Source organism: Pan paniscus, chromosome 6 (assembly GCF_029289425.2).
Source record: "Pan paniscus chromosome 6, NHGRI_mPanPan1-v2.0_pri, whole genome shotgun sequence".
In the NCBI taxonomy this organism is placed as follows: domain Eukaryota; kingdom Metazoa; phylum Chordata; class Mammalia; order Primates; family Hominidae; genus Pan; species Pan paniscus.
The window spans coordinates 53,440,245-53,455,067 of record NC_073255.2 but is presented as its reverse complement, the minus strand read 5'-3'; the positions used below and the strand labels follow the sequence as shown (position 1 = coordinate 53,455,067).

Here is a 14,823-nt window from a genome sequence, read left to right as displayed (position 1 = left end):
ATACATCTGTTCATATCTTTCACCCACGTTTTAACTGTGTGTTTTCTTATTGTTTAATTTTAAGGATCTTTATGTATTTCATATACAAGTCTTTTATGAGACATGAGTCTGCAAAATTTTTTCCCAGTCTATGGATTGACTTTTTAATCTCTTAACAGTGTCTTTTGCAGGGGCAGAAATGTACTTTAATGAAGTCAAACTTACCAACATTTTCTTTTATGGATCATGCTTTTGATAGTGTATCTAAAAAGACATTGTCACATCCAAGGTCACCTAGATTTTATCCTATGTTATTTTCTAGAACTTTTATAATTTGTATTTTACAATCAGGTCATAGATCCACTTGGAGTTAATTTTTGTCACAGGTATAAGCTAAGTGCCCAGATTCATTGTCTGGCATGTGGATGTCCATTTGTTCTGGCACCATTTGTTGCAAAGATGATTATTTGCCCACATGGTTGCCTTTGTTCTTTTGTCATATATCAGTTGACTGTATTGATGTGGGGCTATCTCTGGGAATTACTGTGCTTTTATAGTAAATCTTAAAGTCAGGTAATGTCAGTCTTCAGACTTTGTTCTTCTTCCATACTGTGTTGCCTATCATGGATCTTTTGTCTTTCCACATAAACTTGAAAATCAGTTTGTTAGTATCCACAAAGTAACACTGGGATTTTGATTGGGGTTGTGTTAAACCTAACATTCAAGTTGGGAAGAACCAATATCTTGTTGATGTTAAGTTTTTCTACCCCAAAACATGGAATATCTATTTATTTAGAGCTTTTTCTATTTATTTCATTAGGATTTTGTAGTTTTCCTCACATAATTTGTTAGATTTATAGCTAAGTATTTCATTTTGGGGATTGTTAATGTAAATGATATGTTTTTAAAATTTCAAATTCCAATTATTCATTGTAGATATATAGGGAAACATGACTTTTCTATATTAACATTGTATCCTGAAACCTTGATATAAATGTTTATTAGTTCTAGGAGTATTTTTTTTGACAATTCTTTGGGAGTTTCTACATATATAATCATGTCATCTACAAGCAATAACAGTTTTATTTATTCCTTCACAATCTGTGTGATTTTAACTCCCTTTTCTGCTCTTATTGCATTATGTAGGACTGCTTGCTGGCAGAGTATTGAGGTAAGAATGGAGCGAGAGGACATCCTTGTCTTGCTCCCAAACTTAGGAGAACGGTATCTAGCTTCTCATGATTTAGTATATTACTTGAAGGTTTATTACAGTGTTCTTTATCAAGCTGAGGAACGTCCTTTCTGTTCCTAGTTTGCTGAGAGTTAGTATCATGAATAAGTGTTGGCTTCTGTGAAAAATGTTGTTATGCATCTGTTAATAGGATCAAACTATTTTTTCCTTTTATTCTATTGTTGTAATGGATTATATTAATTGATTTTCAAAACTTGAACTAACCTTGCCTATCTGGAATAAGTCCTTCTTTGTCACAGTATATAATTCTTTTCGTACATTGTTAGACTCAATTTGATACTTTGTTGAAAATTTTTGCATGTATATTCATAAGAGATACTAGGCTATAGTTTTCCTTTCTTGTAATGCCCTTGTCTGGTTTCAGTATTATGGTAATGCTGGCCTCATAAAAACAGTTAACCATATTTGTTCTGTATCTATTTTCTAAAAGACATTGTAGTAAATTGATATCATTTCTTTCTTAAATGGTAGAATTCACCAGTGAGATCACCTAAGTCTAGTGCTTTTGCTTTTACGGTCATTAGTTATTGATTCAATTTCTTTCAATGATATATACCTATTTGGATTGTCTATTTCTCCTTGTATGTGTTTGGGTAAATTATGTCTTCAGGGAATTGGCCCATTTCAAGTAAGTTATCAAAGATGTGGGCATAGAGTTGCTCAAAATATTTCCTTATTAATATTTTAATGTTCGTGAGATTAGTAAGGATAACATCTTTGGTTTTTGATATTAGTAATTTATATTTTCTTTTTTTCATGGATAATCTCACTAGGAGTTTATCAATTTTATTTATTTCATCTTTTAGTTCATTGATTTCAGCTTTCACTTTCATTGATTTTTCTCTATTATTTTCCTTTTTATAATTTTATTGATGTCTCCACTAATTTTTATCATTTCTTTTCTTCTACTTACTTTCAATTTAATTTGCTCCTCTCCCTCTAGTTTAGTAACATATAAGCTTAGATTATCTATTTTAGGTCTCTAATCTTTTCTAATAGATGCATCAAATTCCATGAATTTTCCTTTAAGCACAACTTTTGCTGTATTCCACAAACTGTGATAGGTTTAAATTTCATTTTCATTTAAGCCTAATTTTTGTAATTTCTTTTCTGATTCCTTTAACGTGTGTGTTACCCAGAAATAGGTTATTTAATGTCCAAATATTTGGGGATTTCTAAAGCTATCCTTCTATTTTTTATTTGCAGTTTAATTCCATTGTGGTTTGACAGCATAGTTTGGATGATGTCTATTTCTTTATTGTTAAGCTGTTATTTGGGCTTTTAGTGTGAGGTTTGAGTTTATCTGACTAGAAGTTATACTGTGCTTACTGGTGGCTGTCTCAGTGGTGTTAGTTCTAGTGTCCTTGTGTTTATACCCAGTTGTCTTTGGGTTTGCCTAGAGATTCTATCTTAAATAGAGTCTGAGGCTTGTAGTTCTCTTAGTCCCTGGTTATTACACAGGAGCACCACTGATGTGGTGGTGAGGAGTTGGTTGAGGGGAAGAGGTCTATATTCCCACAATCATGTCTCAGTCTTCTAGAGCCTGAGCTGGGCATTTCCCTTTTCCCAGGTCAGTTAGGCTCTGGAAAAGCAGTTTCCCCTTTGGGCTGGTCTTTCTAATGCTTACAGAGGTCTGGGCATACTTCCATATAATTAACTCCTGCTGAAAGCATGAAAGGATTTTTCCCCTGTCTTCACACTGAGAATCTGGTAGGGTTCCTGTAGGTAATACTCACCAGTGAGGAGCCCCCAAGGCTACTTTCAAGTTAGTCCACACTGAGCCTACATCACTTTTTGATTATAGTGGATGTGTTCCTACTGATCCTGGCCTCATATGGTGACTTCTGCTTCTGGGTCTCCTGATTCACAGTCCTGGGCTTCCTTCTAGTACAGTCGTTTCTCTATATCCGTGTGGGGTGGGTCTAGGACTCCCCTTGGATACTAAAAATCCATGGATGCTCAAGTCCTTTATATAAAATAGTGTAGTATTTGCTTATAACCTACATACATCTTCCCAAATACTTTAAATCATTTCTAGATGACTTATAATACCTAATGCAATGTAAATGCTATATAAACGGTGGTTATGCTGTATTTTTTAGGGAATACTAACAACAGGAAAAGTCTGTACATGTTCAGTACCAGCAGAATCATCCCTTTTTTTCTGAATATTTTGTGGCACAGTTAGTTGAATCCATGGATATGAACCCACGGGTGTAGGGGGTCCCCTGACTGTCTCTCTAGTACTGGGGTAGCAGTTTGCTTTCTGACCTCAAATCTCTGAGGGATCTAAGAAGAGTTGATAATTTTTAGTTTTTAAGGTATTTTCCTGTTGTGAAAATGAAAGTGACAACTTGCAAGCTCTTTAAATGTTGTACCAAAAGCCACAACTCAGTACCTTTTTCAGTAGAGTTTTTGTTTCATTTTTTCATGTTCCACATCTCTGACCCACAGGAAAAGCTATAAATTTTAAATGTATCTCTCCAACCTCTACATTGTATACCATTCTCTTACTCATCATGTCAATGGCTTCTAATCTACACAGTAGAACAATTTCTCAAGTTTATCACTGGCAGCGCTAATTTAATATTCTGCACTTTTAATTCTGTTGTATGTGATAAATATAAGAGAAAACAGAATTTAAGATCTACTGGGTACTTAATTTCCTTTACATTAGTTTCTATTACATCCATATTCTCCTATCTTTCAAATTCAGCTAGCACATTTATCATCAAAGTTTCCACACTTATGTCATAAAATTTTAACCTTTAAGTCTTTAGAGCATCAACTTTTAAAAAACCATTCCCTTATGTTTAAATAATAAAAATATCCATGTATAATTTTTAGTTAGAATCTTTCCGTAGTGCTCCAATCAGCTTTTGTACCATAATTATTCTGGTGTATTATTGTTTATGCATTCTTCTAAAGAGAGCAAGACTGCCAGAAAAAAATACAAAATATCCACTTAAGTTTATGGTTCAGATAGACAATGAATAAATGTTAAGTCTAAGTATGTACCATAAAATGTTTACATGTGTTATGCAAAAAAAAAAAATGTCTACTGGAAACTCAAGTTTCAAGTATTTTCTGGATAGGGGAATATTTATAAATGTTAATGTACATATTACCTGTGGCTTCAAATATACCATCCATGTGCTATATTATCCTTTCGCTTTATTATCAAAATTGATGCTAAAATGGGAGTTGTTTTCAATAGCCCATAAAATAATGGAACAGCTGGATAAAATGCAGAAAAATCTATTTAAAGACTAGGAATTAAAGATTCAAATCCCAAAAAGAAGAAACTCACTGAGAGGAGACATGTGTTTTGTTTGTTTTTCCTCAAAATATTAGTCACACATATAAAATGAGGAAGAAGAAGTAATGATGTTGTGGAGAAAGTGACGGCTAAAAGGCAGAGGAGCTAAGCAAAGCTGTTATTAGTCTTTGGAAGAGATAAAAATTGAGATTCAGGGCTACCAGAGCAGACAGGACTTGAGAGGCCAATATCCCAGGGGGAAAAAAGTAAGAAAAACCCTGTAACTCTAGGTGTCTCATGCTTGAGATGTTCATTAATGTATGAGTAATGCAGGTCTATAATTGAAGAGGGAAATCAAAACACAAATCTAAGAATCTAAAAAGTAACTAAACCTATCAAATTTATAACAAACCTGGAATAACCAGCTGGGATAACAGAAACTGTCATTAAGCAGACATTCAGGTGTTGGGACTCTGGCAAATAAACGTGGCTTTCAGTCAGGGCCATTGAACAGTGAAGCCTCCGGAAATGTAAAAATAGACAAGCCCTTTAAAAAATGTATTTAGTAAGATCATCCCATTTTCTGTGATAATTTTATCTATTCTAATTCCATATCAAAGCTAAAGAGAATTCTCTTTGAAGTAAAACAGAATCATCCAGAGACTCTAAATGTTTTCATTTAATCAAAATTTATCAGTTGTTATGGGTTGAATCGTGTCCCATCCAAAATAATAGTAATAATAATAATAATATTGGGGTCCTAACTCCCCATGCCTTGGAATATGACCTTATTTGAAGATAAAATGTCACAGAGAAAATCAAATTCAAAGGAGGCTACTATGGTGGGCTCTAATCTGGTATGACTGATGTCCTTAAAAAAAGGAAAATGTGGACACAGACACATATATAGAGGGAAGACTATATAAAAACACAGAGAGAAGATGGTCCTTTATAAGCCAAGGAGACAGGGCTGTAGCAGATCCCTTCCCCACAGCAATCAGAAGGAACTAATGGCAACAGCTTGATCTCAGAGTTCAAGCCTCTAGAACCATGAGAGAATAAATTTTTCCTGGTTTAAGCCACTAAGTTTGTGTTCTGTTGTTGTTCTTGTTGTTGTTGCTTTGAGATGGAGTCTCACTCTGTAGCTGAGCTTGGAGTGCAGTGGTACAATCATAGCTTACTGCAGCCTCGAACTCCTGGGCTCCAGCAATCCTCCCACCTCAGCCTCCCAAGTAGCTCAGACTACATATATGCACCATCAGGCCTGGCTAATTAAATGTTTTGTTGTTGCTGTTGTTGTTTTGTTTTGTTTTGTTTCTGTTTTGTGGAGATGGAGTCTCGCTATGTTGCCCAGGCTGGTCTCAAACTCCTAGCCTCAAATGATCCTCCCATCTTAACCTCCCAGAGCCCTGGGATTACAGGCATGAGCCACTGCACCCAGACAGTGGTATATTTTTACAGTAGTCCTAGAAAATGAATACACTAGGAATACCACTAAAAATAAATAAATAAGATAAAAAACAAATAAAATAAAAATAAACCCACAAGTGATATAGATATTGGAGTTATCAGACATAGACTTTAACATAGTTTAATTAATAAATGAACAAAAAAGAGGAAAAAGAGGTGAATTATACTAGAAAATTGAAATCTGTTTAAAAAATCAAATAAAAATTTTAGAACTGGAAAGTTATAATAAGCAAAATTAAGACAGTAACAGAGTACTTTAAACATAGTAATGAATAGAAACATTAATATAATTTGATACAAAATACCAGTATCAGGAATACTAACATCACTTAAGATAGATATTAAAAATAAAATTTTAGTATATTATGCACCAAATTTCTGCATAGAAATGGAATAATTTAGATGGAATAGAAAAATCTCTTAAAACATAATAAACCAAGAAAAGGAAGAAATAGAAAGCCTAAAAATTTCTACATGTAAAACGAAATTGAATCATTAATTAAAATTGTTTTGATAAATTTAGACCCAAATGCTTTCATTAGGGCATTCTTTGAAACATCTATGTAAAAATTACATGGATCATACACTATTCTGGAAAACAGGCTGGAAACAATTTTCAAGTTACTTACTGAGGCCATTATTCCTTGACAATTAAACCTGGCAAATGTGTTACAATAAGTAAAATTCACAAGATAATTTCATATAATAATCACCACAAAATTTTAGTAACTATTACCCAATTAAATCAAGTGATATATAAAAGGGGTATTAAATTTTGACCAAGTCAACTTTATCCATGAATTCAATATTTTTTAAATAAAATTTAAAAATTATTTAATGTCACATAATATACTAAGAGTATAAAGAAAAGGTGAGAAAAAATAGTAAAATGTTAAAATTATTGCTTATAAAAATAGCTGGGCATGTAGTCCCACCTACTAGAAGGCTGAAGCAGAAAGATTACGTGAGCCCAGATGTTTGAGGCTGTGGTGAGCTATGATCATGCTGCTGTGCTCCAGCCTGGGTGACAGAACAAGACCCTGTCTCTAAATATATTCTTTATAAAAATAAATAAATAAAAGTAAAACATTGAGCTAGAAAGGAAAATACAAACGAACTTTCTTAATCTGATTTTAAAATGTATGCCAAGTCCATAAAAGCTATATATTTCTGTTAATAATAAAATATGTATTTTATTTTATTTGAGACAAAGTTTCACTCCATCACCCAGGCTGGAATGCATTGGCACGGTCTCGGCTCACTGCAAATTCTGCCTCCAGGATTCAAGTGATTCTCATGCCTCAGCCTCCCAAGTAACTGGGATTACATGCGTGTGCCACCAGGCCCAGCTAATTTTTTGGTATTTTTAGTAGAGATGGGGTTTTGCCACATTGGGCAGGCTGGTGTTGAACTCCTAACCTTAAGTGATCCATCCACCTCGGCCTCCCACAGTGCTGGGATTACAGACATGAGCCACTGCACCCAGCCTATGTTAATCATAAAATATTTAAAGTTTTCCCTTTCATATCAAAAACAAAAGTAAGGTCCCCATTACCACCTCTTCTATTCAACATTATAATGCCAGTGCTGGCCAGTGCAATAAGGCAAGAAAAAGAAAGTTATAAAGATTGAAAGAAAATAATAATGTTGTATATATTCAGGAATGAGATCCTTATGTGTATAATATATACAAAATAATCTATACCTAGACAAATCATAATCAAACTGTCAAAGACTTCAGACAAAGGGAGAATCATGATGGCAATTAGAGAAGTGACTCATAGTGTACAAGGAATCTCCAGGAAGGTTAATAGCTGCTTTCTTAACAGACATCACAGAGGCCAGAACACAACAGGATGGCATACACAAAGTGTCGAAAGGTTAAAAGAAAAAAAAAAGCTAGCCTAGAATTCTACAGTAAAGAGGAAATAAAGAAGAAATGACTATCTTTTAAAATTTAATGAGAGATTAAGATATTCACAGCTCAACAAAAACTGAGAGAGTTTGTTGACAGTGGAACTGCCTCAAAATTACTAAATGAAGTCTTTAAGCTGAAATGAAAAGTACTAATAGTAACATGAATCCACATAATGAAATAAAACAAAAAGCACTGGTTAAGATTACCATATAAAGAAATATAAATGACAAGATAAATGTACATGTTTCTTGTAATTCCTTTTTCTGTTTTAGTTAAATGCATTTCCATAATAGAATAATTTAAAAATCAACACTGATGAGCACACAATCTCTAAAAATGTAATTTGTAATAATAATAGCATAAATGGGAGAGGAGCTATGTAGAAACACAATTTTATAAATTATTGAAATTAAGTTGGTATTAATCTAAATTAGAGAATTTTAACTCAAGATGTTAGTTGCAATCCCCAGGAAAACTGCTAAGAAAATAACTCAAAAATATATATAGCAAAAAAACACAATAAGGACTTAAAGTGGTATGTTAGAAAATATTTAGCACAAAAGATGGCAGTAATAGAAGAACAGAGGAATGAAAAATATAGAGGAAATATAGAAAACAAATAGTAAAATGCTGGAAACCAATTTTACCATCTCAATAATTAGATTATTTAGCTCATTTACATTTAATGTAATTACCACATAATTATCAATTAATTCTACCATTTAACAAATTCATAGATTGGCAGACTGGATTTTTTTTTAATTATCCAACTGTATGCTGTCTATAAAATATACACTTTAGAATCAAAGTCACAAATAGTTTGAAAGTAAAAGGATGCAGCCGGGCGTGGTGGCTCACACCTGTAATCCCAGCACTTTTGGAGGCCGAGGCGGGTGGATCACGAGGTCAGGAGATCAAGACCACCCTGGCTAACATGGTGAAACCCTGTCTCTACTAAAAAACAAAAAATTGGCCAGGCGTGGTGGCAGACGCCTGTAGTCCCAGCTACTTGGGAGGCTGAGGCAGGAGAATGGCGTAAACCTGGGAGGCAGAGCTTGCAGTGAGCCAAGATTGCGCCACTGCACTCCAGCCTGGGCGACAGAGTGAGACTCCATCTCAAAAAAAAAAAAAAAAAAAAAGAGGATGCAAAAAGATATACAATGAAATCAGCATCCAAAAGAGAGCTGAGGTGACTCTACTAATATATAACAAAATAGACTTGAAGAAAATATTGTTACTAAAAACAAAGAAAAACATCTTATAACAATAGAAGGGTCAATTCCTTAGGAAGATAGACTAATCATAAAAACATATGAAATTAAGAACAGAGCCGCACAACACACAAAGCAAATGCTGACAGCATTAAAGGGAGAAATAGACAATTCAACAATAGAACAAGTTCAATACACTATATTCAATATTTAATAGAATAACTATGCTAGAAGATTAACAAAAATATAGGAGATTGGAACAATACAACAAGATAACTAGACCTAAGAGACTATAGAGACTTAGAACTCTCCATCCAAAAAGAGCAGAATGAACATTCTTCTCAAATGTATATAGAAGCAATTCTCCAGATTAGAACAAGTGTTTGGCTATTAAACAAACAAACAAACAAACAAACAAACAAAAAGACTTATTAGCTGGGTGCAGTAGCGCAAGCCTGTAATTCTAGCACTTTGGGAGACCAAGGTGAGCAGACCATTTTAGGTTAGGAGTTCAAGACCAGCCTGCCCGATATGATGAAAAACACTCTCTACCAAAAATGCAAAAATTAGCTGGCCATGGTGGCAGATGCCTGTATTCCCAGCTACTTGGAAGGCTGAGGCAGGAGAATCACTAGAACGTGAGAGGTGGAGGTTGCAATGAGCCGAGATCATGCCACTGCACTCCAGCCTGGGTGAAAGAGCAACACTCCATCAAAAAACAAACAAACAAACAAGCAAACAAAAAAACTCAGTAAGTGAAAAGGACTGAAATCATACAAAGTATGTTCTTTGACTACAATGGACTAAAATTAAAAATCAATACAGAAGCAATCTTTGGGAAATTCCAAATGTGTAGAAATTAAACAACATACTATTTCATAACCAATGGGTCAAAGAAGAAATCAAAAGGAAAATGAAAAAATACTTTGAGATGAATGAAAACAAAAACACAACATATCAAAACATGGTATTCAGCTAAAAAGGTGCATAAAGAGAAGATACAGCTGTAATATCTGTATTATTTTTTAAAAAGGTAGATGTCAGAACAATAACCTAGCCATTTACATTAAGAAATTAGAAAAACTAAAGCAAACTAAAACCTAAAGAAAACAGAATAAAAAAATAATGATTTGAGCAGAAATAAATAAAATAGGGAAGAAATAATAAAGAAAATAATCATAATCAAAACTTGATTCTTTAAGGTCAATCAAATCTACAAACTCATAGCTACAATGACCAACAAAAGGGAATAAGAATATTAAAATTACTAAAATAAGAAATAAAATATTTCTACCAATCTTAAAGAAATGGAAAATTTTTTAATAGTCTAAATATTCGTATGCCAAAATCCTAAGAAATTTAGATAACACGGACAAATTCCTAGAAAGACAGAAAATACTGAAAGTGACCAAATGAGAAAAAGAAAATCTAAACAGATCCACAAGTAAAGATACTGAATTAGTAATAATAATAAAAACAATAAAAACAATGCCAAAAAACCTTTTCATAAATAAAAGCCCAGTATCAAATGGTTTCACTGGTGAGTTCTACCAAATATTTAAAAATGGATTAATACTAATGCTTCTAGACTATTTCAAAAAGTAGAAGAGAAAAAAAATTCCCAAGCTAATTACATAAGGTCAGTATCACCCTGATACCACAACTAAAGACATGACGGAAAACTATATAACATTATTTCTTATAAATAGATATTTAAAAATCCTCAACAGAATACAAGTAAATCAAATCCAGCCCATATAAAGAGAAGTAGGCACTATGCTCAAGTGTAATTTATTCCAGGAATGCAAAGTTAGTTTAATATATAAAATTAATTATTTGTTGATTCTACCAATCATCTATTCCATGTTAATGGAATAAAGTGCAAAAACCACACATCTCATTAAACTCAGAAAAAGAATTTGACAAAATTCAATACCCTTTTATGATAAAACAGGAAAAGAATTTGAGATAAAAGGAAGTTATTGTATGAACCTATTTATATGGAATTTCCAGGATACTCAAATCCATGGAGATAGAAAGTAAATTAATGGTTGACAATGGGGGGACGCAATGGAGAATGATTGTTAATTGGTATAGGGTTTCTTTTCAAAGTAATGAAAGTGTTCTAGAGTTAGTGGAAATCATCATATGGCTTTATGAATATGGTAAAAATCACTGAATTATTACATTTAAAAAATTATAAGTTTGATAGTATGTGAATTATGTCTTAGTTAACCAAAACACTACCAGTATTTACAAAAGCTAAACACACACATGCTCTATGGAGGCAATTTCATTCATATGCGTATCGGGGATTGTTCCTAACAAATATCCGTCATTATTAATGACAATAAAACTATTGCAACATGTGACAATATGGAAGCATTTTACAAATATGATTTTATAGGAAAAAATCGCTCATGTAAAAATATAAACTGTATGATCTCATTTATTTAAAATTCACAAACAAGTAAAACTAACCTATGCTAATAAAAGCCAGAACAGTGTTTATCTTTGGTTTAGATAGGGTCATGAAAGGAGTTTCTTGGGGGTCTGCCAAAGGTCTCTCTCCTGATGATAGTTACATGTATGCTAATACTATAAAAGTTCATCAACCCATATATTTATGATTTATGAGTATTATATACTCAATGTTTAAGTTGATATTTTAAAACTTGTTGGTAATCTCCACACATTAATTAATCACCTAGCACAAATGTTCATGTCTAAAAAAGGTTTTATATAAGTTCTGATAGAATGTGTTTGGATGGTCTCCTACCAACTACTCCCCAATCTCAATGAGCTCCCTAACAATGTAAAGCCATATTTTAAATGTTCTAAAACATATAAAGATATGGAATACATATTCAGATATTCTTTGCATTGTCCAATGACCCCAGCACACTTGCAGCCTCTGCACTGCCCAAGACCCATACTCGTTTTTTTCTACTCAGTATCTTTCAACTTCAAAACACGAAATACAGCACTCTGCGAACACAGGGATTCAACAATGGAAAAGGTCTTTCTGCCTTCAAAGCAACCCGTCATCCAGTTCAATGACAGCTGCCTAATTTTTAATTACTTAGATTATATTTTTAAACTAAGGGCATGACTTCATAATGAAAACAAATGAAGAACCTTTACTTCCACTTTCAGAGCAGGGTATCTTCTGTGTGCCGTACAATTAAAATGGTTGCATTTGCTTTGCAGTTAGTGGGAATCACCTCACTCAACTTTTGCACACAGCATATCTATTAATTCTTTAGATTTTATTAAGCAGTGATGTGTCTATCACTATAAGTAGTTCGGTAGAATGTTTGTGGAGAAGATCCAGAGTGTGCTAAACCACAGTAGAGGTCAGTACTCAAATAGCATTTTAAAGACATGTTAAGTCAAACTGTACTGTGATTTCCCATGCTCTATTTTATTAGCTTAAATACCTGCTGCTCTGTGAATAGCTAAATTTCTTTATGTGAATTTTGGGGGCAAATAAGGATCTATGAAGACCAACCTGACAACTCAGTTTAAGTGAACAGGACCCATTTTCCATGGTGTCTTCTTATAATCCAGATGGAAGCACTAAGTGGGTACAGCCTTGTGCGGATTTGCATACAAAAGGAGGTCATATGATAATAAAGCCTTTCAGCAAGGCAAGAGCTTATTATCTAAACCAGAGCTCATTCTGACTGACCTAGAAGAAGTGAGCTCATCTATATAAATCTTCTAATCTATCTCTGTGAGATGCTAACCAACATCTCCTTAACCAAAATCACTGTCAATCATATTGATATTATTAGAAAATGCTCACATCCATTTTACAGTTTCCATGCACTTGCATTTCAATTATCTCAACCTAGCAGTGAAAGTCATAACTGTATGCTTTACGCTTCAGCACCACTTGGAAAGGCAAGACATTTTTTAGTCCTGGGTGGGACAGAAAAGTGAGCTTCAAGTGGCTTTTATCATGATGCATGCTGACTGGCTGTTTCTCCCCCTTTATTTAATGACATAACAGATCAAGAAATTTTGGAAATTAAATAAAATGTTTGGAGCACTCTGAGGGGTCTTTGCCAGATCAAGAACCTTCTCACTGCAGGCATTTAATTTCCTTTATACTATCAGCAGTCTGTAAACCGTGAAAGTAGGTCAATGAGAGTCAAGAAAGAACAGCTCAATGGTCCTGATTTGATTTGCTTTCCAGATAGTATTTTAAATTCATTTGCTTCCAAACTGCTGGATTCTCTACTGCCACTGGCCATACTTTATAGGAAGGTTAACCCCCAGTTTACCACCTGCCCTTTCATCAAGTGACTGGATCCTGAATATCTGAATTGTTTCTGTGTGTTAACAGGAACGTCACAGGCTCCTGTCTGCTGGTCTTGTTAGCTCTTAAACATGGGCCATGTGTTTGTCAGGAGAAGGCCCTGAGCCTGTGACCAAAACCAAAGAAACTGAATCCAAAGACAGCTTCAGGGAGCATACACTCCATGACAGCTTGACATTGTTTTAGAAAGATTACGATGCTCTCATGCTGATTTGTTTCTTACATATGGATTAGGAATATGTTTTTACCTTCTTCTTTGTTTTTGTTTTTGTTTTTGTTTTGTTTTGTTTTGAGATGGAGTCTGGGTGCTGGGATTACACCCATGAGCAACCACGCCCGACCTTATCTTCTTTGAAAGGTAGAATAAGTTTATTCCCCCGGTTTAAAGGTACACACACACATACACACCTATATAACCCTCTAATACAAGTTGAAGTTCTCTCAGGTATTTCAGATTGGTATTTAAACATCACTACAATTGCAACATAAGAGAAAACAGTCATTCATTTAGGGACTTCAGCAATGATTTTTATTCATTTTCTTCCTTTGTACTTGGCTGAGGGAGACGTCACAAATCTGATTAAGTTATATCTTTTCAAAACAGAAAAATTAACACATAATTATATTTTCATACTCCTGAGATTTTTTTTTGTTCTTGCCCATGAAGAAAATGTTATAAACTACTGGCAAAAAAAAAAAAAAAAAAGCTCATTAAATTATACACATGCTCTGTTCATAGCAGCTGCCAATCTTCCCACTTAATAATTTATTGGAGGAAGAGACTAATATATCAAAGACATGTTTTTAAAGAACAAATGGTGGCTTATGTTTATCACCATTTCCGCAGTCGCTCAGACTTTTCATTTAATGTTTCTTTCATTTGGTGTCTTAATTTATGACACACACAGGTTCAGTTTTAAAAACTATCCAGAAAACAGCACAGTTCCAGTTTTCTTAGAACTCCTTTACCAAATCTAATTCTTCCACAAAGTTAGTGTTAGAGATCAAGCAAGTCACTGTTAAATTTTACAGATTCCGGATAGTAAATATGAGAGCCACCAATTCACATAACAATTGTCTGTAATATAGCTTATACATATTTGTACTATTTTCCAAATATATGTAGATTCAAAAATTTTAAATGCATTATTAATTCCATAATAGATATTGTCAGGGAGGTTTTTAAACTTTAGTATTTCAAATTTTTCTAACGTATTTTCTAATCTATTTAACTTTTTAATTATATAAGAAATTTTTATATAAAGAAATACCAAAACTTTGCTATTTACAAGATATTGATAGATTGAGAATGTTAGTACAACTATTCTCTACCTGGCTGATATTTTTAGATATTTAAGCAAGGGAAGGTAAACTTACTAAGATTTTTATTTTCCTAAAGTGACATTAAAA

General features: G+C 33.5%; 1 protein-coding gene across 2 annotated transcripts in view; it reads right to left on the bottom strand.

Moving 5' to 3' along the window:
• The window catches only part of ABCA13 (ATP binding cassette subfamily A member 13), a 513,749-nt gene that overhangs the window by 105,463 nt on the left and 393,463 nt on the right, over positions 1-14,823 (bottom strand). The gene's annotated exons all lie outside the window — the stretch shown is intronic.